General features: G+C 38.7%; 1 protein-coding gene across 1 annotated transcript in view; it reads right to left on the bottom strand.

Annotated features, from left to right (window-relative positions):
• The window catches only part of pvalb6 (parvalbumin 6), a 48,581-nt gene extending 25,104 nt beyond the window's left edge, over nucleotides 1–23,477 (bottom strand). The window contains exon 1 of the mRNA XM_042009563.1: nucleotides 23,347–23,477. The gene's annotated coding sequence lies outside the window, so the exon portion shown is untranslated. The remainder of the gene's footprint in view (nucleotides 1–23,346) is intronic.
• Between the last annotated feature and the right edge of the window lie 887 nt (nucleotides 23,478–24,364).

Here is a 24,364-nt window from a genome sequence, read left to right as displayed (position 1 = left end):
CATTTCACCGTAATGTCATTCTCTATTCAAGCAAGAAAAATTAAATCAGATGCTCTCCTTCGATGGAAATGTGTCCCTTTGCATGTCAAGTAGCTCCTGGGCTCTTCAAATCAAGAAGATGGCACTAAATAGTTAAATTAGGAACATGTCAAGAATAGCAAGCATATACAATGGATGTAAGACAAGTTGCCACGCTGAGTAAAAGCCAGATGGTGTTTACCTGACAAATACAGTTTCCAAAAGGACTTCGTTAACGCAGCATCAAATGTTGTCAAAGCCAGTAGCATTTCTGACATATTCTCAAGGTCTTCTTTGATCCAGGTGCACTGATGCATTTGCATGTTCATACTTAATGCACAAGTGGCAGAAATTGTATAGATAAAGGGTGATGGTGAAATAAGCTCAAGTGTTTGTGCCAAAGATACCCAAGCTCTTGGTTATTCACATAGTTTTAACTTAAAAGCTTCACATTTGAGCGTAGTTTTGTTTTCCATGGCTATTTGGCTTATTTAATCCTGACAACTGGTTACATTTAAGCACAAGATCTGCATGTTTTATTTAAGAAAAAAAAATCGTTTCTTGGTTTGGATGTTAACCTTTTCACAAAACCAAACATTAACTTTTGAAGAAACATTTTACATTTTACAAAAAAATGACAAATGCAACTGGAAAGTATCTAATCTACAACAAGTCAATGACTGGAATAGTCACAGTTTTTCATCATCTCTAGGCTTAATCAACACTGATTAAAAAACAAAAACCAGGTGCATACTGGTTAAACTCTAAACCAGTGGTTTCTAACCCTGGTCCTCGTGAGCTACTGTCCTGCAAGTTCACGAGGACCGGAGCTGGAAATGGATACCTGGACACGACTCTATCTTCTTTAATTATAGATATTTATCAACTGTAGGGTTTTACATGGAGGCTCTGAAACTGAAAACAACAATTCAGGGGCAAAAAAGAAGAGACAAGAATGATAAACATGAAAACAAAAGAGATGGCATGTCACTCAATCCCTCCATGTGGGGCTAACATTCACGGTCCTGACAAAAATAATAAACTAACCTGATTCAGTTAGAAAGTCTTAATTATCAGAAATTGTGGTCCAACACAGCCTGTAGAATACAATATAATGGCATTTCTTCTGCGTGTCATAGTTTCCAGGCTTGTCCAAGGGAGGTAGAAGCAGTCAGTGAATTAGACTGAATCCACTGTAGACCTCAGAGCTCTGTACTAAAACAGGTTACTGCCAGCAGTGGGAAAGAATTTAATCAGCTTGTTTTAGTGGAGATGAATATGTTTAAAGTGGTGCAGGGCAATGATTAAAACTTTTATTGAGATTAAATGCATGATTTTCTGCAATTAATCACAACTAATTGCATTGTTGCGTGCAAAGAACTGCATATTTTTATAGTAAAAGTATTGATATATAAATAAAAATGTTTAAATAAATCAGATGCTTTTTAACAGCAGTATTCTTTTTACACAGTAGCAGTTAAAAGATTTATTGTAAATCTAAAATTACATAATTATGTAATAAAATCAAATATATATGACAAAAAATGATGAAAATTTCAGGGTTTCAATGTTAAAACGTAACAAGTAAACAGTGTGAATTTTAGAGCTGTGCAAACCTGCCTTAAACACAGAGGCAACAATATGTGCTTGTCAACTACCAAACAGACGTCCTTCCTAAGACAGTAGACATGACCTCCCGACCTCTCAGAGCCAATGAGTAACGGAATTTGCAAAAGCTGCATTAAAATGCGATAAAATAATTGTTGGGATTAATTAATTATTGTGTTAACATGATAATAACATGGTAACGTGCCCAGCCTTAGTTAAAAAACAAAACAAACAAAAAACAAAGAAAGTAGTCTTCTGCACATATAACCACCCAGCTAATATGATGCTCTAAGTAAGAAGGTGGACAAAGGACATCATCTAATTCAGTATTTGGTATTTTAATGATAGTAATAGATTGTTTTATGTGCTGAGGATTATGCCACAGATGTTATCAGATGGTATCAGATTGGCATTTGTTTGGAGGCTGACTGAGTTTCCATTGGGCTCGACACACACAAGAAAATAAAAAACTGTTTAATTTTTGTCGCTGTCACATTGAACTACAACCAACCAGCGAGGGGCTTCATTCACTGAGCTGAAAGACAGCGCAGTGTTCAACATGGAGGAACAGAAAATTTTAGATGTGTCTGACTTTCCCAGAATTTACTAAACTTCACACAAAGATTGTAGAGATAAAGGTAAATATAGATAGAGGTAAATAAAAAGGCAGCCGCATGGTGCCAGGGTGAATCCGTCTGAACGTAGGTCCTGGATATACCCGGATCAGCCTTGAGGTCTGCTATCAAATGATGATATTCACTATGCTCTTTCCTTGTTTGTAAAATAGGATGAACCCATGTTTGTCTTTCTCTTTTGTACAGTACAGTACAATATTGTCCTCCAACTGGATGGGGTGCTTCAATCCTTAGCTCTCACAACCAAGTTTAAATGCAATATCTGAATATTGTGTCATAAATCAGTTCATTTCACTCATTGTAGCTTGACAGTGAATTATTCATTTTCGAGACCCCTTCTCCTTTCAACAGACTGTAACTTCAACTTCATATATGTTCAAACTATTTTTTGTTTTTCATTTCACAACAAAGTAAAAGCGAGAACCTGGAGTAAATCTTTCTTTTTGTGGTCTCCATGTTATTACACGTTGTTAGTCTTTCTCTGCCAGCAATGCCGTCTGGAAGATGTTTTTTGGTGTGAGATTGTGGATGAGGAACAAAAGGAGGCATTTGTTTGGATTTAACTTTTATCTTTTTAATACCAGAGTGATGTTTGAGTACCTCAAAAGTGTCTTTGATATAATCCACTAGGACTGGATCCCAACTGGGATGCAGACTGAAAACATTTAACATTGAATTGTAATCCAATGAGGATTGCTCTTGATCTTCGTTCTGTGTGAAATTTCAGTTGTAGTTTTGTCTAATCTTCCCTTCACGTCTTAGATTTTCATTTGCTTTTACTTCTTTTTTTATCCATTTCTCTAATTTGTCTGTGCAGCTTCACTCTATCGTCTAGAAGCTAAAGAAATAATATGTTCCTCCAACCAGAATGAACACCATCATCTATCTCTCTGTCCCTCCATCCGTCTCCTCCCTCTCATTTAGCCGTCCTTCCCAGAGTCTCCTTTCCTGGCTCTCTCTCTCTGCTTTACATCTCCCTCCATTAATTTTACACTTTCATTTTCTCTCAGCAACACACATCCATGCGCTTCAATCGTCCTCCTGTCTTGGCACATTTTGCTGCCCCCTTTTCTCTCGGTCCTAAATCCCTGATTCCTCTTTTTGTTTTTTTTCTATTTCTCCCCCAGGTACCCCTATCCCGCCACCTCCCTAGCAAGATCATTTGGCCACAGCAGACGGGCTCTTAAACTCCAGGTGTGCTGCATTGAATGATGACCACAGGAGGACCGGGATGTGGCACACACACAAACATGCACACACACACTCACTGAGCAGCCATTGGCCCCATCATTACACTCACATTTATTTCTCCAACATTTCTTTTTTTTTCCTTCATCTTCTTTCTTTTTTCCTTTTCCAGGAAAACAGTTTTTCATGTTTAGCCTGTCAGCCTCTGCTATAATATCTGATTCAGATAAAGCATCAGGGTGACAGCAACAACAACAACAAAAAAAAGAGTCCATACATATGCAGCCAATAGAAATACATATACTATAATAATATTCCATTGGATTATTTCATGTGTACAAATACATTTGGTCTAATCCTTTGGAGGTTTAAGGCTTTGTGTGACAAATGTGTATTCCATGCCATCTCTCCATCCGCTGGGTCCTCTGCCAAGCCATTACTCTCCTCACCTCTTCTCTCTTATTTTCTAATTCCAAATGGATTAATTCATCTAGCTAATTAACGAGACAATTAAATCAATACTGCACCATCACAGTTTTTACTCTTGGTTCAATGAGGTATAAAAATATAACCCCAATTCCCAAAAACAAAAAAAAAAAAAAAAGAAAAAATGTTGGGATGCTGTACAAAATGTAAATAAAATTGCAATGCAAATCTCATAAACCCATATTTTATTCCCAGCTGATCAAAAACAACATATCAGATATTGAAATTGAGACATTTAGCCATTTCAGGGAAATATTTGGTCATTTTGAATTTAATGGCAGCAGCACCCTTCCTAGTTTTTGCCTGTGGAAACTATAGGGCTGGGCAATACTGCAAATCTTGGTATCAGTCTGATACCAGGTAAATCCAGGATAAGTATCCTCAATATGATACTTTTTGCTTGAAATTTCACAATCGTTTAATGAGTTTGCATTTTAATTATAGATAATTATTAATATCTTAATAGAACACAGTATAAAGTTTTTGCAAAAATAAAACATTTTCTTAACAAAGTGAGGATTTTAAATTTAGGCTTTTTTGTTTGCAAACCACATAAAATATCAATTTCAACAATGAAACAAAATAAAATAACTCTGTTATTCCATTTTTCACACACAGTTGTTTAAGAAAAATAAAGTTAACAGTGCAAATTAGCTAAACATCTGTTATTGGTTGGGTCTCATTTACATTCTTAGGCTTTTTGCCCACAAAGCCCCCTGCAAGAAAAATATCATCTCATCACACTGGTGTAGGACGATATCGATACCAGCCTTGGTATCGATACGATCAGTATTTAGATCAGTCCGCCCAGCGCTAGTGGAACGCTAACAAATGCATACCAACCCATACCGAGCTGGACTCATTGATGGAAAAGGGGCTTAGGACTTGGGCAAGACACTGGACTTTTCTTATACATGATTGGTTGGTCTAAATATTCTTCTTTTTTTCTTCTTCTTCAGAAAAGGTTTGGAAATTTATGTCTACTCTTAAGAGGAAAACTGTTGGTTATGTAAATTTAGGCTTAAATGAGCTTAAATAACCTTGGCCTTGACAGTAACATGTCTGTTTTAAGTGTTCTCTGTGATTGGGTGTCACCATCCTGCCAGCTACCTGTCTGTCAAAGTGATCCCCCTCTCCTCTGTCACTTTAATGTGATGCTTCATCCTTTTCACCATCTTTTTCACTTGTTTTATTCTTCAGCATCATGAGGCGAGAGAGCCTGCAGGCTGATGTGACCAACACACTCACAAAAGTGGAAAAATCCACCCAGTCACACTATTAGGCATGTCTGTCTTTTCACAGGACAGGTAGAGCACACATGCATGCAATGGAAGGGGTGAGCACATAACTGATAGATGCATGTATTTCAAGTATGAGCGATGCAGCTCCGGGACAAAAGGTGATCAAATGATCAAATTCAGGATGTGGTAACTTCTGTAACATGCATGCATTTTCTTTGAATATCTCAAAATTAAATCTGGTTTAAGATCATAAAGTGTAACTTTAACCTTTATTTTATTTATTTATTCACCTCCTCTGTTACAGTGTCTAAACACTTTCTGGTTAAATGCCACTTGAAGGCTTGATTAGTTTATTTACTGTTGTATCTTCATTGTGTGGATTTGGATTGTTGGGTGAGTTTTGTCTCCCCATCTGAAAATACTGCAGCCAGTCATGCCTGGCTGGTTCACAGCGGTGTGAAGGTCTATTTTTCTTTCATGGCTGCTTTCAAACGAAGGATTCCAGTTTAGCTTTACTTTTTATAAAGGCAAAGGCAAATTTATTTGTGTAGCACATTTCATGTACAAGACAATTTAAAGTGCTTTACATAAAACATTACAGCAGGGTGCAGACAAGTGCATTAAAAATAATAATAATAAAAAAAATAAATAAATAAAAATGAAAAGAAATGCAATTAATGAAATAAAAGCAGAAAGAATATTCAAAAATAAAATAGATAAAATGCAAGAAATAAAGTTAAAGACAATATTAAAACATGATTCCAGCTTAAAAGAATCAGATGTAGATTTTGAATTCTAAATAAAAACTAGTGAAATGCAGCAGAGAACAGGTGGGTCTTTAACCTTGATTTAAATAAACTGAGTGTTTCAGCTGATCTGAAGCTTTCTGGGAGTTTGTTCCAGACATGTGGAGCATAGAAGCTGAATGCAGCTTCTCCATGTCTGGTTCTGACTCTGGAACTGATAAGAAACTGGATCCAGATAACCTGAGGGTTCTGGTAGGTTCATACTGGGTCATGTATTTTGGTCCTAAACCATTCAGAGATTTATAGACCAGCAGCAGAACTTTAAAATCTATTCTCTGACGAACAGGCAGCCAGTGTAAAGACCTCAGAGCTGGACTGATGTGGTCCACTTTCTTGGTCTTAGTGAGGACTCGAGCAGCAGAGTTCTGAATAAGCTGCAGGTGTCTAACTGATTTTTTAGGTAGAACCTGTAAAAATACTGTTACAATAATCAAGCCGACTAAAGATGAAAGCTGGACTAGTTTTTCCAGGTCCTACTGAGACATCAGATCTTTTACCCTTGATATATTCTTAAGGTGATAGTAGGCTGACTTTGTAATTCCTTTAATGTGTTTCTCAAAGTTAAGGTCTGAGTCCATCAGTACACCCAGATTTCTGGCCTGGTTGGTGGTTTTTAGGTGTATAGACTGACGCTCTGTGGTGACCTTTAATGGTTTCTCTTTCACACCAAAGACCATCACCTCAGTTTTGTTTTTGTTTAACTGAAGAAAGTTCAGACACATCCAGTCATTAATCTCCTCAATGCATTTACCAAGAGCCTGTAATGGGCCTCGGTCTCCTGGTGACATTGTACTATATATCTGTGTGTCATCTTTATAAGGAAAACATTAAATCCAAAAAGGTAAAAGCTAATTGTGTCACAGGGTTTGTATGTGTGTTAGCTTGTGTGGCACTTGGGGCAATGTGGCACAAATGTGGTTTGAGTAAATGGGGTCAGAGAGTCATTATGAGTATTCTTTTTCTTGTACACATAGACACATTTCCCTCAAGGTCTTGGATTTACACAGTCGTATACAAAATAAATACATAGAGCATTTAGCAATAACACAAATGAAAACTTTCCAAACCTTTTGGTGTTTGTTCTCTCTGTTCCACTTTGTTTGCTCTACTGTTAAAGGATTAAACACAAGGAGGAGCTGGGGGAAAGCATTTACACTGTCCACCCTTCTATCCAATGGACAAAGAGATCCTTGGGGGTTAGTTGTAGTAGACCCCTTTTTGATGACTTTAATGAGGGTTGATGGATTCTGAGATCTGACTCATTGCATTCTGCCTGTGAGCAGCGAATAACAACTTTGCCTTGCTAAGAAATATGGCTTACTAAATGAGCACCATGGTGGGTATATCATAGTTTCAGCCTTTGGACCCATTCAGCCAGCCTTTCTGATTTAGAATTTAGGTTGTTTACTCAGAAATTTCGGTTTGTTTGGGAAAGTGTGAGTGTGTCTCCAAACTTTGAAGATTTAAAAATCAAATTCTGATCCACTTAAAAACGTTCGCTTCAAGTGAACCAATGATGAGCTGCAAAAATGTACATAAAACCAAATAAAAAATATTTACAGATTAGTCTAACTATAAGTTTAATGTTTGTTTTTTCTTAAATGAATTTAAATAAATATCTTTAACAACAACAAGTATTTGAGAACATGGCAGACAAGTCTAGCAGCTGTAGCAATGAACTGTCTTCTTTTAGTGGTTTTTAGAGGAATCACTGAGCCCATGCATTGATTAATACTGAATATTTAATCTGTTCTTAATGCAGTGCTGACTGAGGGCCGCAAACACACATCCCTCTAGTGTAGGCATTTGGTCTGGTCACATGCCTACAGAGATTTCTTCAGATTCTTTGAATTTGGGCTGTATGATGCATACGATATGTGATATAATTGCTAAATATTACAGTAATGGTATGTATCAACTTATATAAACAAACATGTAAACATATGATGCTTTCTCAGAAGCATTATCAAGAAATATGTTTCACTTCTGCACATGGGCGTGTTAGGTAACAGCAGAACATGCACAAAAGCAACCTCCTCTAAATGGAATACAGCCCTCATTAATACACCTGCAAAAACAATATATTTTAAATATATTGTTCAGCCCAACTTTAAAATCTCAAACTATATCATAAATAAAAAGGATACAATTTCCAGTGGAAATTTGCAGCTTTAATAGCAACTTAAACTCCATATATGACTACATTTTAAGAGCTGAAACGGACCTTAATAGCCTGGTACAAGAACAAGGTTTTGGCATCTAATTACCAGGGACAAATAGCTCATTTTGTGGGAACTGTTCCAAGCTAAGTTTTGTTTACAGCAACTCACCAATTTTAAATATTATTATTATTGGTAGTGAAATTTTTAGTGAAAGATGATAATTTTATGTGCTTTCCATAAGTAATATAGTTGCTAGCTGTATAGCCAATTTAATGAAGTCCATCTGGCTACTTTAGTATTTGCATGTTAATTTATTGACTTTAGGTTCCCCCTGATATAATGGTGGGGGAAACACTGCAAATACAGAGAGAAGCACCTCTCTATGCCATTCATGCCTTTGCAGGCTCTACATTGATACAACTTTTTTTAGTGTTGATGGTTTTATAGTCGATGCTTATTTAATCTATGAATTGACAGGTACTGATACTGTTGACACTTATTTCAGGGTTACTTTACAAAACTAAAGCCGGGAATATGAGGTGTAAGGGCATATGTGACTGGATATCCATTGTCCTTGGGGGGCCTTAAATATCATCCACAAGGCTGCTGGCTGTGTAAAGATTTTGTAGTTGATTTCCCTGATAGTGAAACACAATTTGAAAAACAGACATGCTATCAAAGTAATAAGGATTTGTTGTGTTCAAAATTCCCAGAGTGTTGACATCTAGTGGCTAGCATATGACACTGTGCAGTAAAGCGAGATGCTAATGTAAAGGGATGTGCTGGGATTGAAAAAATACTTATGAAGTGCAGTTTTCTCAGCCCGGGGATGTTGCTGGACAATTACAGCTCCAGGAATGTACAGAATAAATGTCACTGTGCCAACAAAGCAGGTCAGAAGTACAAGGGTTTAAGTTAAATTGTTCCACTTTAAACCTTTTTGTCATTCTGTTTTTACAGTGTAAATGAAATTGGAAGGAAGGATTTTTCTCCCTCTTCAGTTTCCCAGTCTGGTCTGAGACAGTGCTAAGAATCAGGTCCTCATCTTTCCATATACATAAAGTTTGGATCACCAAGTATGCGGCTTGTTAAGCCAATGAAAACAGATGCACAATTATGCAGCTTCGGAGGATTTACTGTTCTTTTCAAAGTCAGAGTGGTCAGGTCATATTGAATAAGAGTAAAGTGAGAGAGTTTGTGGAATATGGAATCATATTTCAGGGTGCCGAGGTCCACTTTTGCTGACTTTCTGTTCTTCTGCAAAGGTTTTGTTTTTTCACTTTTAGACATAATCATAGTAGATGAAACAATAAATTCTCTTAAAAGAAGAAAACTAAACCTCTATTATTGTTTTTTGTTGGAGAAAACAATGAACACCTTTGAAGTTAATCCAGCTGTCCTTTTTTTTGAAAACATATCCCTCTTGTCTTTATTTTTCCTTTTGTCTTTGCATTTTTCCCTTTTTGTCATTTCCCTTTTCATCTTTCATTTGTTTACAATTTCCTTCTCCCCCCCAGTGTGTCTCTGTTTCTTCCTCTCATTGTTCTCTCATCTTTTTTGTTGGCTGAGCAGCTTTACTTAGCTTCTTTAGCGGGACACATTCACTCCCATCTCCCACTCTCCTCTGGCCTACAGCATTATAGGCAACCCGAATAAAGAAAGGAAAACATCATTTGTATTCTGGACCATGACTGTGATGTGAGTGGAAAGAGGAGGGGAAGGGGTGACAGTGAGGAGGGGATGGGTTGTTAAAGTCACAGTTTAAAGACTGGTTAAATTCATTAGACATAAAGCAGAGAATTAAGAGGCATTCATCCATATAGGCAACAGACTTGTTTCTGCTCAAGGAGGGAATTTGACCTTCAGCTGCATGAAGAGCAGGAATATGCTTGAAAGTACCACCGTGCAGCAACATCCACTTGAAATCATCATAATGACTCTTTTCTTGAGAAATATTCATCCATCCATCCTTGTCTGTGCGTCACTATTTATTTTTTTATTTATTTTACGCCGACACATGACTTTTCTGCATTGCGCCTAAGTTTGCTGGTGGTTTTTCATTCTAAATATAGACTCGGTGTGTCCTCACAGCTGGATAATGATATGGTTAGCCGAACGGGAGAGTGTATAGGATCCATTCATGGAATCTCAAGTGATGATCAATACTCTGTTTATGAGCACTGCTGGCATGGTGTGTGAAGATGCATTTGAATTTGTATTTGCAATGTATTTACAATTTGTGTGCAATGTTCATCCACACCCATGGGTGTGCACAATATGTGCCAGTGTGAGGATGTTGCATTGTATCTTTACCCCTTGCTGCAGTGCCTGGTCAACAGATAACACCCTCTTGTCGCTCACAGCATCTCCTACAGCAGGAAAGAAAATGGGGAGGGGTTCCACTGACCTTGTAGCAGAAAATATCTAACAGTTGAAGTGGCACTTGGTCATCCTCAACAGCTCACCAACAAAAGAAAACACTCTGGCTGCTTGCAGCCCATCATCTTCATTGTGAATCCCCATCAACACCCTTTTGATTAGGGACTCACCTCGGGCCAGTTCACAGGGGCCAAGTTTCTCATAAAGACAGAAGAAGTCAGCAGCATATAAAATATACAAGAAAAAAGATGAGAATGCAATAGGCATGTTCATATAAAGGATAAAAAGTGCTGTCATTCATAAAGCCACAAAAGACAGCGACAGTGTAAATGAGTTCTTGCCACAGGGTGAGAAATGAATAAAGAATGCATACACTGAGCACTACAAAGCCCTGCACTTCAACGTATATACTTACATGCAGCATTGTAAAGTGCATTATACAAGTATATAATGCTGTTTTACAGACATTCATTGAAAAGTGCACATAAATGCACCCTTAAAGGGATTTTTTTTTTAATTATTGGTTCATGTGAAGTGCTTATGAGTAATCAGTGACCTGCAAAAGGTCAGAGCTCTCTCAGTTTGCAGAATCAGGAAAGATTTCTGACCGAGGAGTCAAGATAACCTCTGCTAAGGTCAGGACTTTAGAAAGGCACATTTTTGCCATCTGAAAGAACTGAAGATTTTTTAAATTCTTACCAGTTCAACGAAAACATTTTAATGCCTTTCAGTCCACTAAACTTGGTATGATTGGGGTTTGGAACATTCAGTTGGTCCATGTTTGCTTTCACATTACTTACTCAAGCAAACCGAACCTTTTGAATCACCTCTTTAGCAGAAGCAGAGCTGCATCTATAATTATTGAAAGGGAAGACAAGACAAATAATGAACTTCTGTCCTCTACAGGCAAACGTAAATAACCAGCCACAAAGCCCCCTGTCAACTCTTAATGCTAGCAGCTAACAGCACTTGAATAAAATGCTAAGAGAACCTCCAATTGAGGCCAGGGCATATAAGCTATGTTTGCGCACAATACATACAGTTGCAGATAGGGGCAACTGTACAAAATTTCTTCATGGACTGGGTTTTTTTTAACCTCAGATGGCAGATCGATGTCCCCACACACATCAGGGGCCACACCACTCATCAAGCCTAAACATCAAATCTGTTTCAGAAATGTCAAAAACAAATGACCCAGACACCTTGACAGTAGAGCTCCAACATTTAGTTTCTTTACACAGTTTGTCAGTCAGTGGCTTTCTATAATAACACTGAGCTGTTTAACATACTAGCCTGTTTGAGCCACCAAAGGGCCTACTCAAGGTCTTTCAAAGAGGTCATAGTTTTATTCAAACATCATCCACAAAAGCCCTTGAAGGTCCAATCAGCTTTTCTCTACTCTAAACCACCTACTCAAGCCCAAGATTTCTCCACTTACAGATATTACAGAAGAACACTGAGATAACTTGGAAAATTGCTTCCACCCTCTCAGGTTCTTCCATCATTCCCATTCCAACTTCTGACCCCCAGTTTGGGCTCCAGGCTTTTGTACTCATTCCTAGAGGTGTCACATCAGGAATGATCATCCTTGGTTGTTCGGAGGATGAAACCTTCAACATGTGCCCTTGATCCCTTTAATGGTAAAAGTGCAGGTCTTTGCCATCAGCCCCCTGATCACCACAGTACTGATCATACTGGTCGTGCTCCTCCCACATTAAAAGCTGCAAAGACCACTTCTTAAAAATGCACATTAGGCAAAGATTTTGTTTTAAATATTAGGTTATTAGTTCACAAGTAGTGAAGGACAGTTTAAAGAACTTAGGCAATTAAGACTGCATTGCATCTTGTCCTATAAAAGGCTGATAATCCATCGCTTCTGGTCAGCAAAGATATTCATATGCCCCATGATGATGTCATGGAGAGACTAAATGGGAGTTTTTCCAGATGGTGATTTTTTGCATGTTGTGTTCAGAATGGTAATTTTTTTTTCCTTTTGTATGTATGTACATATGTTGCCATAGGTATAAGTTTTTATGAGGGTGGAATTGGTTTTAAACTTGGAGACAACACCCATTTTGTGTCTGGGTTTCTGTGTGGAGTTGCACAGAATCTGTGGCCTTATAGACCCCTGGATTTGGTCTCTTATCGCTGCAGCAAGTGACCACCTCCCTGTAGCTGCCTCTGGGATTCTGGCCTGTGCTATCCTCTGTCCTGGGTCTACATAGTAATCGGCCCACCTCGAAGTTACAGGGAGCTACATCTGCTCCCAGTTTGACGGTGTGTCCCTCCTCCTCAACACAAGAAAAAACATACTGTACCCACACATACGAAGACTACACAGATTGATCTGCTGCACATAAATTAAAGTTATATATATTTTAACTTACTTTCTAACCTTTCTGACCCAAGTGGATGGAGGAACTTTTCATTTTTAAATGGACAATAATTGTAATAAAACTGACTTTTATACTTGAAACTCTTGTTTAGGCTGCTCTGTTGTGATAGCTCCCACCAAACCACAGGCTTGCCGTAGATAATCCCAGTTTTACTGGGTGGCATTGTTGGAAAGGTTCTTCCTTTCCAGCGTCTTACAATGTCATGTCATGCTGAAAGTGGCACGAACCACAAACTGAGTATCCCACTCAGAGGAAGAAAAATGAAGTTACACAAAAAAAAAGAAACACAAACATGATTATTTCAATCGAACTGTTATTCCCTAAAGATTTTCTTTGCTGCAGCAGAACCTAATAGACCAACAACATAAACAAAAGACTCAAGTTGTTCTATTTATTTTTGGCACTGATGGACATTCATCAGCAAATATCTCCACAGAAAGAGCTTTTAATGATGGACCAATGGGACCATCAGATGTGGGCTTTGCCTGCATGTTGTTTTCTATATTATTTTTCTCTAATGATACCTAAACTCACCAAAAAGTATAAAGTGATTTTAACTTTTCCATTTTTAAAGAGACTCAGTAAAACAACACAGTAGAGCATTACCAACACCAGCTGGAGCAAAGTGGAAGTTAGCAATTTAACCACAAATTTACTCGTTTTAATGACGCATTTTGTTTTTCTTTAATAACCTGAAAATAAGATTACATTCGTACTCTCTTGTGGCATTAACTTCCCTGAGCCCTGAGTTGAAAAGCTCTTCTAAGATGAAACTTTTTTTATATTTATATAAGAAAAACCAGAACTGTAAAAATACTACAGCATGTGTTAAATGAGTTTTTTAAAGCCCTTTTTGGATCTTTACAGAGATCCAAAAGAAATCTTACATAAAGTTAAATGCTTGATTAAAAAAAAAAAGTTAAATTGGATGATTTCTTTGCCTGTTTGCTTTGTTTATCAAGTTTTCTTGCACACAGTACAATCTTTCTCTGCAATCCACAGCCAATGTTAAACTTTTTCAGTGGAAAACTCTAAAGGGGAAAAACTGTGTTTAACACGTATCTGAGATTTCACAGATTCCCACAGGAATCAATGTGCTTCCAGCTGACATGCATTTGAACTTATTTGTGTGAAAACTAGCCGCCTCTTTGTGAACCATTCCAGATTTGGTTTTAGTCCTTAAAAATAAGGTCTTACTAATAAAAATGAGAATCAAACTAATAAGCCTTTCCCTAGGCACCAATTTGAGGAAACATAGTGTGTCTGTATCACCATCAGTTCAGTCTCAGTAACTGTGTGTACAAGTAGAGTAAAAGCCTGGTCCTACATTTGGTCAGCTTTAGGTAAAATCATGTGCTCTCCTTTTTATATGACATACCAACCCGGTTCTGGCTTGAATAAATCAAGATTGGCTTTAAAGTTTTAAGCCCTCTCTCTGATGAGAAAGCCTCTGTATGGAAAACAGCTGCAGAGCAGGCAATGCGGAGATGGTGGTAGGGAAGCGATAGGATGGATGAGGGGATAATGGTTGTGGATTAAATTAAATGTACAGTCAGGGAATAGACAATGAAGGTCATGTGAAAGGGGAGAACAGTCAGAGGATGAAGTGATGACAGGATGGAAAACTTCCTTCTCATCGGCATCCTTGCCTTTGTTCCTGAGGGACGGGTGCTCCCTGAAATATGACATATAAAGTAGGACTGATGAATATTGTTCACAATAAAAACTGCGTCGCAAGGCTGCAGCTCTGGCCTTGTCATTCACAACATGGATTTATAATACACTTTCAACTGACCGTCCTTTGCTCCACATTGAAACATGTCTGAGGTGGTTTGAGATACAGCATTTGTTCTGTAGACAGAGTGCTGGGCTTTTATAGCAGCTTTTCTTCTCCCACGTGATCCCTGCAGATCTACTGCAAGCTTCCCTCAGTTTGACTATTCCCACTTTTAGGAATAATAAATTTGACACAAACACAAGAATTTAGATATTAGTATTCAGCACAAGGATTACGAGAATTTTCATTTTAGAGCAGAAGCACCAAGAAACTGTTCAGGACTTATTCCTCAGAACGTTACCTTAAAAAATAGAATATGCAATGAAGTTTCCTTACTATCTTTTTAATCCTTTAAGAATGAACACAACATATTTCTGTATCTCTCGCTTAGATCTGAAGCAGCATTTACATGCTTGTAACACTCATATCATTTTCAGGGTACATGAAAATTATTTCCCAATTATTTCTATATATTATAACAAAAAAGTCAGTCATTTCAAATAAAGTCAATTAATTAGCTTTAGGTTTATATTAATGTATGTGTGGGTTCTCTTCAGGAGGCTTCCTCCCACCATCCAAAGACATGCATGAGGATATTTGGTGACTATAATTCTCCATAGGAGTGAATGTGAACGTGAGTGGCTGTTTGTCCCTCTGTGTTGGCCCTGTGATGGACTGGTGACCTGTCCAGGGTGCACCCTGCCTCTTGTATACTATGTGCTGGGATAGGTTCCAGCCTCCCCACGACCCTGAATTGGACTAATGGCCCATTTGTGCTCCCTTACGTAAGTAAATAGCGATGTCTATTTCAAACATTGTCATACATCGCCGTCCTCATACTTTCATTTTTTGCATTGCCATGGTTGTTGAGTCAATTCCTCCACCAGTGGGTAGTGCTGAGTTCAGAGTTCACTCCAGCAAGCTGACATCAGTTTCAGACACCGTTTGGCAGCGGTAATGCACCTCTATAAAGTTATTTTCAACTGCTCAACATGCCCTAAACACTTATATAGTTTTTCTTCAAAAACATGTGCAGTTTCTACAGCTGTGTGCTCATCTTCATTCTTCTGCTTTTTTTCCCCTTCCGGATCCTTTTCTTCTTCTCTGGTTTGTTTCTTTCGCCAGTCGCATCTGCTCAGCGCTGCCTCTGTAATTTCTGGTGGTATTGCTCCATCTTCTGTGCACATTACGCCAGTGCTGCGATCCCTTAACTGGCTGCCTGTTGCTTTTAGAATTTCTTTTAAACTCTTACTCTTGACTTTTAAATGCTTACATGGTCTAGCACCTCTTTATTTGTCCGAGTTGCTTCACCACCACCGTCCTGGTAGGGCACTGAGGTCGGAAAATCAATTCAGGTTAGTAGTCCCGAGGACTCGGTTAGTCACTCGGGGAGACAGAGCTTTCTCCGTGGTGGCTCCAAAACTTTGGAATGGACTTCCTCTCTCTGTGAGGTGTGCCAAAGATTTGAATAATTTTAAATGTGTTTTGAAAACTTATCTCTTTACTTTAGCTTTTAAACCCTGGAGAGCAGGATCATTAGGCTAGGTCTTTTAATTTAATTATATTTTTATCTGTCTGTTTTACTGTTTTAAACTGCTTGTTTTATTGTGATAAAACAAAGGTGTGTACAGCATTACCCTAGGTCTGAAAGAGAAAACCAGTGTATTATTTGTAATCACCAGTAGAGTATAGGGTTGTTTTCTGGAGGAGAGTAATAATATAGTTAATTTACATAATATATTAAGATAAAATATATGTTGGTGGAAAAGGTTTTTACTTGAGAAAATTGTAAAAAGGTTGAAAAGTTTGTTTCTGTAATAGTTTGATTTTAGTGCCATTGAAGGTTTTAATAAAGACATAGATTATGTGCATCTGCATTAGCTCTGGTGTGATCTCTGAACTCTATGAATACACAGCATTTTTAAGTTATTCAGTCTTAGTGATGAACAACTGGCTGAAGGTGTCTGTCATTACAAATGAAAGAGTGGCATTTGTATAGTTGTAAATTTGTTAATTGACCAGATGTATAAACTTTGGACACCATTCACAGTTCCAGAAACATTGTAAATCTATATATACCAAGATTTTTCTCCCTAAAGACGGAGGCTGTAAGTAGCTTTGACTAAATAGGCCACACCATCATCCAATTAATTTTCTCTTTCTGGAAAAAAGAAAAAGAAAAAAGACCTAGCTAAACTAACAGGAGACCTCTCTTCCCATTTTTCTCGCTCTCTGTCCCACCTGACCATGGCTTTGTTAATGATCTCATTTAAGGGGTCATGGGTTTCCTAATTGGATACAGGCAGACTCTTGTTGCTCTGGACTGACCTCTGTGACTGTCTAAAGTTAGCATCAACTTTTTGTCCTCGCTAAAAATATTCAAACTTCTGTCACCTGCTGTGCTTGCAAACACACCCATCACTTTAAATTGCTCAAATAACCTTTGGGCCTCTCTTGAGAAGGAGGCACTTTCCATTCAGAACATTTCGTACAAATGTAAATTAATGCATCTAAGAATATGGGTTCATGTAGATTTAGCTACTTGAACACCTAATGCACTGACAGAGGATAGCAGTGAGGAAGCTGCAATGATAAAACAAAGGAAAATAACCTTTTAATTAAACACATTTGTTGTCTGTTGCAGGGCAGCTTAACACCTGAGACCCTATTCATTTTAGCACCGTGCAACACCTTCACATAACCTAACAAAGTATAGCTGAGCTCTGTCTGCAGCTATGCTGTCAGACCACAACAAGTGACGTTTCTACAAATTATATTCACTTCACACTCATGACTCCTTATTAGAGTCTCTGTTCCAGCAACAAACAAACACAATCCTACAGTACATACACACACTGGTGCCAGCACACGATGTTACATGAATGTCTGCAGACACATACACACAAGACTGAGCCCTGAACAGGCAGCGCCAGGCACGTTTTACACTGATCAACCTGTGTATTATCGAGACCATCAAGCTCTGTCCAGATGCTGGCCGCATAGCACAACATCTGTCCTTGACCTTGGCAACGACAACTAACTAGTGAGGACTCTAGGGAGCCTGTATAGCTATCACAGCCTTCTGTCAGAGCCCATTATGATAACAGGGGCATTTATTAATGTGTGTGTTTGCTGGGTGGTTGTGATTAGATGGTTGGGGGGAAAGGAGAAGCAAATGTCATCAGTAACCTGCTCTGCATCAGTGCACACATTTTCAGGCACGTTTATCCCCATTCGCATCAGTTTGCATCATCTGGTCAAAGTCCCAAGTTTTGTGTCTAGACTGTGAGTGCTCGTTGCATTTTAAATAAAAGACTTTTCATCCAGTTTTTATCAAAATCTGTGCTTGATTAATACAGTTAAAATCAAAGGCTCTGAACAGGGGGTTAATTGTGCTTTTCCTGAAATCAGCTCAAATGCAAATTTTCTCAGAGCGACCTAAGTTCTGTGGTGAGGAATGATGGTGTTTTAATTATCCCGACAACCTCTTAAGTTGCAGAGGCACCGTGGCAATGAGGCGGCCATATGCTCTGCAATCGTCGCTCACCCTGAAACTATACATCAGCTCATAGAATGTAAAGAGTGAGAAAATAAGATATTTAAACATTTGGCAAAATGGGGAAAAGTGTGGATTGGAAGATAAGCCAAGAGATGATAATAAATCAGAATCCTAAAAATCAGAGGTAAACAGAAAAAGAACCTAATTAAATGATATTTTTAAGCACAATGCTTATAGAATAAGCACTGTGCTTCCCTCTAACTATTCTAAACTGTTTCCTAAGATCCCTAAAGTACAATTACAAGTCCAAACAAATAACTACTCCTGTATCTTTCCACCAGCAATCTTCCATCCTGTTTGTACACATTCTCAATCACATCTCCGTGCCCCACTACACTGTATAGCAGGGGGAGAAAAAAAAAAGAGTACCCGAGGGCAACTGGCAATGTAGGACGAAGGATAGCCTCCCCCAACAACACGCAAGAATGCACACACTTACTGTATGCACACACTTACTGTATGCACACACTTACTGTATGCACACACTTACTGTATGCACTCACTTACTGTATGCACTCACGAGTGCTGATGTGAAGTCATCAATCCAACCATCGGCGACGTTCTTCTCAGTGTGTTGATGCACATGCCTGAATGCAGGTCAACTTAAAGACATCCAGGATGGATAACAGGCATAGTGGTGACAGTCTGCTGCATCATTTTCCGCCACTGAAGGGTGGCAGTTTTATATCAGTCTGTTTTAGAGTCCAGTACTTTGATCTTGACTGTAAAATCTCATCAGGTTGAGCCATTGCTCTTGTGTAATACCACCCTGAACCTCAAGATGGCAGAAAGTCACAGTAGCATCCTGTCTGCCACCAGTGCAAAACTACAGAGATAAGAAGTGATTCACTAAAGTATTTTTCTTCTCTGCAGTCTGTGATTCTACTTCATTGTCAATCCTGTTGAAGGATAGGTAATCAATGAAACAGACAGGCAATGCATCCAAGGCTAAATATTCTGGTCAGCAGCCATGTTAGGTCTCAATGGCCTGAAAATAATTGGCTCTTGCACTGCAGTCTTTCTGACCTTGCACATCGCTAGAGGCGCCCATTCCCTAGGTTGTCCAAATCAGGTAACTGAATCCCTTTGGTCCCTTTCAGCAAATGGGGATGTTGTATCTTTTCATCATGCAGATCAGTTGCTAGATGATTTCTAGGATACGAAAAGCAGAAATTCAGTACTACCACATCTACCATAAACTGCATCTTTAACTGCTTGATGGACTGCCTTGAAATTTCTTAAATAACATCATGGACTCTAAAGTTGGAAACTAGCTCAAACTGGCCATGCACAAGTATGTTAGCTTATCCACCAATCCCTCTGGCCTCAGCAGCGCTTTGTTCTAATTATCAAGATGTTATGTGCAAGCTAAACTTAATTGTTAAACATTATTAATACTGCCCTGCTAAAAAATTATAACCATAAACTGTAAAAGGACTACATTTAAATAGTATTTTTTCCATCTTGTTGTCTACTGAAGGACTTTTCCTAACAAGCAGCATTCACCCTTTCAAACACACATCGATTCAGTGCTTCTTAGTCACTGACCTATGAGGAGCTTTTCTCTGTCTTTCCCTCACACAGTGACAGTTGCTCCAGGGACAACATCAAGTACATTGTCTTGCCCAAGGATGCTGGGACCAATGAAACCAAAGGAAGTCATTAATTAGATTGAGTTGTGAGTGTTTCATGCTACAAATGACATAAAGATAATGTCCCTATTTCAGTTCAGTAGTACTGACATCTATCATTGTGCTCAGATATTAAACCACAAGAATATACAAGTGTGCTTACTGTGTGCATACAAGTGTGGCTTGCAGTGAGAGAAAAAAGGTATACAATCACTCAAATCAAAGCCCCCAAACCACCATTTAGCTGCATTAAGGTTCTTGTAATTAATCACATACTGTCAAAACACACACACACACGGGTGTTAATGCACTTCCTCATGCTGTGCACCTGTCCCACTCCCATGGACACAGGGAAGAAAGTTCTACTCTTCTTTTCACTCTGGTTCTTCACCACTTGAAACACAAACATTGGTGACACATCTCAACACTTCCTTTGTTTCACACTATTTTCATACACACACTGCTGAGAATCCAGATGTGGAAAGCCTTTCCTCTGAGCTACACATGCAGATTTCCAACCCTAGCAGCTCCCCTGCTAGTTGGTGCAAATGGATTTGCAAATAGGACCAAGGCAGGAATCTGGTCTTTAGTCTTAAAAAATAAAGATCTCATGACGTTAACATGCTTGTTTCCATATCAAGAAGAAGGGAAAATAATCTGGTCATATGTGGTCACTAGAAATGGATTTTCAGACTCATTCTAATGCCAGATGTGAACGTACTGAACACATTTTTATCAGATCCATCTGAGATTAATTATTATTAATTCTTAGTTAAACCAAGATCTTTGCCTTCTTTGTCCCCTCACACAGGGACATATATACATAAATAATCTCTCTTTCTCTGGCCTTTGAATTCAGATTTTCTCACACACCTTACAACACACACAACTTATGTGAGGTGTCCTTCCACAGGAACATTGTTTCACACCTGGGTATTTCACACTTGACAGATCTCCATCCCTGTTAAATTGCTGGATTTCCATGAAATTGGGAGATGTTCCACCATGTATCAAGGTTGACTTTTATGTCTGATGGGGGGGCAGTGATAGACGTTTATGGAGAGCATAAAATGCAGGAAGATGAAGGGTGGTTACTGTAAGTCTCTGTGTACTTCAATGATATCCAGCGATAACAGAAAGAGGAGACTCCAGCTGATTGCAAGTGCTCAACAGGAAATTTGTTCACATCATTAGATATTGCCTCAAATGCGTCTCTAAGTTTAAATGAAAACAACACATTCTCACTTCCATTCTTGTACAGGCAGAGTTTCCCAAACTGGTAATGTTACAGTTGTAAGACAGATTACTATACCAATGTGGGAAATGTAAGCAGCTATATGTATTTAATTGTTTATGTTGATGAACTTTTACCTTGTTCGTTTCATATCTAGGCACTATGCTACAGTTGTCGAGGGGAGGAAATAAAATGGAAGAAGACAAAAAAGGAAGTGAAAAACGCCAGTGTCGAGTTTGGCCTCAAACATGAACCACATACTTGATAGCTGGGTGTCTCTCCACTTCCTCCCATCTGACTTCCTTTCATGTTAACTGTTGATAAGCCATACGAATGACATTTTTCTGCTGATGGCACAACTGATGCATCACCTACTACCACAGAAGGATGACTAATAATATAAAGGAGAACTATGTAGGTTGAACACTTAAGCAAAGGGGTCTTGATCAAGCGGCAGCACATGACAAGTTGGAAATGACATTGAATGTGTGATGAAATCCACTTTCTATGTACTTCTGTGGCTTCTTCCTAAATTTATCTACCCTAGGAATTATTTCAAAACCCTTCAGTTTTCTGAAAATGACTTATTAAACTATGACGTTCAATTATTCTTTCTGTCTTTTTTTTTTTTTTTTTTTTTGTAACTAGAAGTAACCTGCCACATATTACCATGCCACTAACTTAGCAGTAACTTTCTGCTCAAATCAGAATATTGACAACTAAAGCATCAGGTTATTTATGGTTGTTTTTATCTCTTATGACTTTTTCTAGTCTAGATTATTGCTACTCTCAGTTATCAGACCTCCATAAAAAGAACTGAATCATCCAGATGGCCCTAAGTGCTATACCTGCACTGCACAGTGAAAATAAATTGCCCTAATTTCAGCATCCATTATTGGGCTTTTCAGTCTTTCCACAGCACAGTTCAAAATTCTATTAATTGCTTTAGAGACATTAGCTGCTTTAGATTTGGAGCAATTTTAGATACTTTATTCATTAAGCTTATAAATTTCCCTAATATGTTTATTATTATTATAGATTATTTATTCATTTTTTTAACTCTCAACACAAATAACCTTTAATGTCCAGAGATTCCTACTGATGTTGATCTTTCCTTTATTTTTCTTCCCCCTTTTACACTATTACACAAAACATCCCTTAGATAATCCTGTGGTTTTCCTCTTGGTCCAATGACGTAAAACCTATTACTTATGTAGTAAAATATTGTACTACAGCAAATCTCAGTTAATAATTGGCCTGCATTAAAAACGCTGGAGAGCTTCTCTCTTCGGATAGCTGTTAATCTACGAGGGGTTTGCAGCAACAGTGGCGGAGACGGGGATAACAATCTGGAATGGCTTCGAGAATGACGCCATTGGAGAGAAAGAGTTTAAGTCTGATGTAAAACCATCACTTGTGCCTGAGTCTGCAAAGACATCTTTCTGTCAATGTGATGTAACATTATGCAGAAAATCCCTTTGTAAAACGCTCCACCAGCGTGTAACTCAGCATCACTGCAGTAGTGTGTAGTACGGACTGTGGAATTATAGATGATGTTAATGTACAAGAGCACACCCTGCAGTTTCATTCAAGCTTTCACTCTAAAGCACAGGAATGTAACATGTTTTCACCCATCCTCCCTCTCTTTTGCTCCATATCTTCCTCTTTTGTCTTTCTGACACACACTCCCGCTGAAGCACACAGAAACACACAGTGCTCAGGGAACCAATCACCATCGCCTGTTTTCAGGTCCTGTTTGTGAATGGGATTCTTACGGGAGAGGAGGAGGCAAGTGCCGCTGCATTTGTAGACAAGCGGATGCTCCAGCGGTGGGGAAAACTCATCCACCAATTCTTCCTCTCTCCCTTTTCCATGAAATATTTCCATTTGCTGCTCAACGTTTTTTTTTCTTCTTATCTTCTTTGAACTCTCATTTTTTGTCTTTTTTTCTGATGCAGCGGTTGTTTCTGACTGCAGCATTAAAACAGCCTTATTTCTAACTTTCCCCCCGACACACCATCAACATCATCAACATCCACTATTCTCTGCCTCTTTTTTTACATTCTCTTCAGTATTCTGTCATGTCACTTTCCCCTCCACTGCAGAACAGTTGGCTCTCTCCACATCTTTTTATCTGTCATTTTCTCTTCTCCTCACCATCACAAAAGCAGCTGCCAGAGCCGGTAAGGTGTATGACCACCACAAAATACATGCAGAGGCACTTACCTCCTGTGACAAGGTCTTTGTCCGAAGTGCTTCTGAATCCTGTCTTTAATGGAGAGCAGTGAGCCTGCGAGCTTCTGGCAGCTGAAGAGAAGTGGAGGACAGAGAGAAAGAGATAGAAAGGGAGAGAAAGAGAGATAAGACAACAGAGAGAGTGAGAGGTATAAAGAGAGGGAGAGAGAGAAAAGTGGAGAGCAGGCAGACTCAACGATCCAAGAGGAGGAGGAGGAGGAGGAGGAGGGAGCTCCGGCTAGCTGGAGGTGAGATGAAGGGGAGAAAGAGAGAGGTAGAGGGAGATACAATGAGAGGGAGGGAGATTGCAAGAGTTCACTGAATTGGGATAGGAGGGGATTGCGTGATACTTGAGAGGAGGGGAGATTGCAAAGAATGGAGGGAGAAGTTAGTTTTAGAGAAGAGGGAGGACAGGGATGAGACAGAGAACAAGGAGACAAGAAAAGGTTTTAGTGGTGAAGAGGATGGAGGATAAAAGAGCAAGAAGCTTAAAAGAGAGTGTGTATAGCTTAGTAATGGAGCCAGTAAAGGTATAAAGAAAAAAGAGGTGTTTTAAAAAAAGGGAGTTCAAGGACAAAGGTAAAGTGGTAAAAAGCTGTAAGCAGAAAATTTCAAGAGGGCCCTGAAACGTGGAGGTGGGGGGATGAGCAAAGCAAAACTGCTAAAACCAACTTTATTACAACTGTAACCTTCCACAGGAAATACAAGTACAATCCATGTGAACCCGTCACATGCTGGCAGTCCCTGGAGACGATCAATTCCACAGAGCAGAAAATGTCCCGCCATCCATTAAATCCCACTGTAATCCAATCTTGTGTTGCTGTGTTGCAGTACAGATACTGCAACTAATGTTGGAGCATTAACTTAGTGGAGCCAGCCGGTGGAGGACGGGAAGAGAAGAAGTGATCTTTCTGATACGTGGTATATCTCCATTTAATATATCTGATAAAATGGACACAGAAGATGATATTTATTAGAAAAGTTTGGTTTCATAATGGCAAAAGGCTGG

The sequence above is a fragment of the Melanotaenia boesemani genome, chromosome 2 (genome assembly GCF_017639745.1).
Source record: "Melanotaenia boesemani isolate fMelBoe1 chromosome 2, fMelBoe1.pri, whole genome shotgun sequence".
Lineage (NCBI taxonomy): Eukaryota > Metazoa > Chordata > Actinopteri > Atheriniformes > Melanotaeniidae > Melanotaenia > Melanotaenia boesemani.
Note: the sequence above shows the minus strand (reverse complement) of the source record. Positions and strands in the feature narration are given on the sequence as shown.